Here is a 4,934-nt window from a genome sequence, read left to right on the forward strand (position 1 = left end):
AAATGAATGAAACTCAACACAAATGATGGTAATAAAATAAAATTGTGAATGTTGTTATTTACGTACTTCATATTGTTCGTTAGAGTACCCGCCCCGCTCACAGGTCGTGTGGCGGATGGACTCGCAGATGTAGTATCCACAGAAATCATTCACTTGTTCCTGCCACAACCACTTTACAAGAAATAGAGGTCAATCAAACTGATAAGCAAGAATGCTAAATGGTATTGATGAAACTAGCGCTTGAATCACTAGGAGATGCGCGGAACATGCTACTATAGTACTTACTTTCGGGTGTCTAAATTCCAGCTCCTTCGGCAGTCCCGGAACTGTTTTGGTGAATTTTCTCCAAACCCTGCCGGACAAAGAAAACAATTACTTGATATTAGGAAATGAACAAAGTTGCTGATATGGTGGATAATGATCGATTTAACTTACTTCTTGAGGATTTCAGTCATGTCCGCATACTCCTTGGGATCTTTTCGTTTAGAGTCCAAGACGGTTACTACTCCCTGCTCAAGCTTAATCTCTAGGAGAATATAGTGGAAACTGCACACACATGCATAACTCATGAATTACATTACTATAACCTTGACTAATATATAAGGGAAATCGAATACGCACAAGACAGTAACACTCACCTGAAGTTGTAAGGAAAGAGTATTATATCTTTGTTTTGATTTATTACGAACGATCGTAGCAAGTTGGCCTCGGTAGCTGCGGCATGAAGTTTAACCTGAGTTGCATCTATGAGATATGTGTTAATGAACCCAATATCACCGACTTGCCTTTTCTTCAATTCGGCGATCTTCAATCTGCATAATATAATGAGGATGATTATAAATACATGCAATGAAAGAGCTAAGCTATATAGAGAAACTTAATGACAGAAGTAGTACTACTTACAGACAGTAGCAGTCGACCGTTGTTTTATCGAGGGCCAATTGATTGAAAAACTGATAGAACTCCTCAAATGGAACAGGCAACAGATCAATTCCAACGAGGTCATGCTCCTTTTTAACTTTCACATACAAAGTACTCCTCCCCCCAGAGTCTCTGCAGATTTTCAAGTACCAATCATGCAATCTTCGCATCATCGTTGATAGAGATCTTTCATCTTTGACGATAGGCTTCCCGTACTCGTATCTTTGTATCTGCACGTCCATGGGTTCATAATGTACTTCGTCGGGCAGGTAATCTGCAAGATTGCTATAACCGGGCACCATCCTCGGATCATTAGCGACGTTGTGGCTAGGCACCTTGAGCGGGAGGCACGATTGCTTCGCTTGTTCGCCGAGCTGGGCAATTTGTTTCCCAGCTCGTCGTTCTTTCAGCCTTTGATCACTGACAGTACTTCCCGACCGTTCCGCTTCAGCAAATTCCTTTCCAATAATGCGGTCATAGTTTCCTTTCGGCGGATCAGACTTCGGTGGTTTTGTCAGGGCGGCCAGAGTGCGCTTCACTTTCACCCGATCTACCTTCTCCTCCGGAGGTGGATGTTTCTTTGCTTTCACCCCTTCAAAGAAGTTCCTCACTTCTTCTCGCGCGATCTCGGCGTTCTCCTCCAGGGTCCTCTCATATGGTAACTTCTCTGGAGTCTTCAGAGAAGGACCGAATCTGTATGTCCTCCCGCCTCTGGTTGTACTGCTAGACGCCGACCGAGCAGACGGAGCGGTTGTCTTCTTTACTTGCTTAAGAGGCGGAGGAGAAGGACTACGACGAGCCGGAGCAGCTGGAGCGGCGGCAGGTCTCTTCCACCCTTGCTGACGAGGCGGAGAAGGAGGAGGCTGGCTGCTCGGGCGCGTCGGCGCAGGCGGAGAAGGAGGCGGAGTGCCGCCACGCGCCGGAGAAGGAGCCGGCCGAGGGCCCTGATCGTCACTCGCCGGAGGAGGAGGCGGTGGAGGCGGAGTGCCCTGACTCGCCGGAGGAGGAGGAGGAGGCGGTGGCGTCCAGTTCGAAAGGTTGATGAGCTCCTTCCGCCATAGGCATGGAGTCTTCAGTGCAGACCCCAGCCGAGTCTCCCCTTCACCGGTAGGGTGGTCAAGCTGGAGGTCCTCAAATCCCTCCGTTATCTCATCCACCATCACCCTAGCATATCCTTCTGGAGTCGGCCGGCAGTGAAAAGTTGCGCCGGGTTCAGTAGGATAAACAGAGCCAACAGCCGCCTTGACCTTCAAATTCATCCATTGCGTCATAAGGTGGCAATTTTGAGACTCCGTTATAGCATCCACGGGATAGCTGGCAGGAGCCGTCAAGGCATGCTCCAGCTGAAGCAGCTCGGTGGAAGCCACGCTGCTTCTGCGCTGAGATGGCGGGGTAGCTTCGGGGGAGGCTTCGGCAGTACGTTTGCTGCGATTTGCTTCTCGTTCCTCTATCGCGTCTACCCTTGCTTGTAGCGCCTGTATTTGGGTCTGCTGCACTTTTTTCCTCCTCTCATGGGATTTGTAACCGCCTGCGTCCGGAAACCCAACCTTCCACGGAATGGAGCCTGGCGTGCCTCATGTCCATCCAGGGTGCTCAGGATTCCCGAGGGCCATTGTGAGCTCATCGTTCTCTTTGTCTGGAAAGAACGTCCCTTCCTGCACTGCTTCGATATACTGCTTAAGCTTACTGGCTGGTATGTCTATTTGATCGTTCGTCCAAATGCACTTCCCTGTTACAGGGTCCAGTGTTCCGCCAGCCCCGAAGAACCAAGTCCGGCAACGGTCTGGCCAGTTAATTGTCTCTAGTTCGATCCCTTTATGAACCAGATCATTCTCAGTCTTGGACCACTTAGGCCGGGCTACGAGGTAGCCACCTGACCCCGTGCGATGGTGAAGCTTCTTCTTCGCAGCATTTTGCTTGTTTGTCGCCGACATCTTCTTACTCTTTTCTGATGTCTTGTGGGCCACAAATGCGGGCCAGTGATCTTCGATCTTCTCATATCTGCCCTTGAATTCTGGTGTCTCATTATTTTCGACAAACTTATTCAGCTCTTTCTTCCACCTCCTGAATAGTTCTGCCATCCTCTTCAGAGCAAAAGACTTGATTAATTTCTCTTTAACTGGGTTCTCTGGATTATCCTCAGGCGGTAGGGTGAAATTTGACTTCAGCTCAGTCCAAAGATCATTTTTCTGCATATCATTGACATAAGACACCTCAGGGTCTTCTGTAGCCGGCTTAAACCATTGCTGGATGCTTATCGGGATCTTGTCCCTAACCAGAACCCCGCACTGAGCAACAAATGCGCTCTTTGTCCGGAGGGGTTCAATAGGTTGGCCGTCGGGCGCGATTGCTATGATCTCAAACTTTTCATCCGAGCTCAACTTTTTCTTCGGGCCTCGTCTCTTTACCAAAGTTGTGCTCGATCCGGAGGGCTAGAAAAAAGAACAAAGACTTAATTAATATGTGTACATACCAAAACAATGAATGCATCAATCAGCTAGTCAGCATAGGCTTAACTAATATATATACCTGGCTAGACTCGATTCGGTCACCGGAGCCGTCATCACGGTCTCCTTCTTGCACCGGCATTGGGTCACCGGAGCCGTCCTCATGTTCTTCTTCTTGCACCGGCATTAGGTCACCGTAGCCAGCTTGTTCACCCTCTCCTTCCAGACCATCGGTTTCGTTGAGAAACAACGAGATGGCATCACTTCCTTCTGCGATTATGTCCCTCAACAACGCTTCTTTTGTTGCTTCGTCTAGGGCGGTGTCCATAATTTCTACAAATATTTACAACATGGCAATTATTATTCAAACATGACAGATGGATATATTAGTGCCAAACGTAGAACTAGCTACCTAATCATAGTAAGCTATCGGGAGGGGGTATATATCGACAACGACAACACTACTTCTATGTCCCTCGACGACCCTCGTTCCCGATAAAAAAAAGAGGAAGAAGAAGAAAAAAAAGAGGAGAAGAAAGAATAGAGGAGAGCTCCTCTATTCTTTCTTCTCCTCTTTTTTTTCTTCTTCCTCCTCTTTTTTTATCCTCTTCTTCCTCTCATGTTTGATAGGATAGCCGAGGGGTCGGGAGGTTGCCTAGTGTCAAGGGATTCAACAAAACCATGTCTTCATCATTAGGCGAAAGTAACATGTGCATGATGGTACGAAGCTCTTCAAAGTTGTTCTAGAACGGAGTCCCAGATAGGATAATTTTCTTTTTGGTACAAAGTTCAGCAAGAGCCTTCCGAATATCGCTATTTGGAAGGCCTTTGCTGAATTCGTACCAAAAGGCGGATTATTCTATCCGGGACTCCATTCCAGAACAACTTTGCAGAACTTCGTACCAACATGCCCTGGTTACTTCCGGCTAATGATGAAGGCATGGATTTCTTCAATACTTTGACACTAGGAAACCTCTCTCTACTTCCGGCTAATAATAATAATAATAATAATAATAATAATAATAAGAAGAAGAAGAAGAAGAAGAAGAAGAAGAAAAGAAGAAAAAAAGAGGAGAAGAAGAAAGGAATAGTGGAGAAGAAGAGAAAATAGAATATATATCCTATTTTCTCTTCTTATCCACTATTCCTTTCTTCTTCTCCTCTTCTTTTTCTTCTTTTTTCTTCTTCTTATTTATTTCTCCTCTTCTTTTCGGTAGAGGAAACCCTAAATAGCTAGCAAGTATCGTGGGTGTGAGATACATGTGGCCTTCGGTGTCGGACACTACATCCACGTCCCACAAGTGACGTGGGCGTCGAAGCCCGCGCCACTTGTGGGATGTGGGTGTAGTGTCTGACACCGACGGTACATGTATCTCACACCGACGATACTTTCTATTCAGGGTTTCGCCTCTACCGCTCCTCGACCTCTGGACGACCCTCGTTCCCGATAAAATAAAGAGGAAGAAGAAGAAGAAAAAAGAAGAGAAGAAAGAATAGAGGAGAAGACTTCCTCTTCTTCCTCTCCTCTTCTTCTCCCTCTTCTTCCCCTTCTTCCTCGCCTCTCTC

This window comes from Triticum dicoccoides, chromosome 7A (assembly GCF_002162155.2).
Source record: "Triticum dicoccoides isolate Atlit2015 ecotype Zavitan chromosome 7A, WEW_v2.0, whole genome shotgun sequence".
Classification (NCBI taxonomy): domain Eukaryota; kingdom Viridiplantae; phylum Streptophyta; class Magnoliopsida; order Poales; family Poaceae; genus Triticum; species Triticum dicoccoides.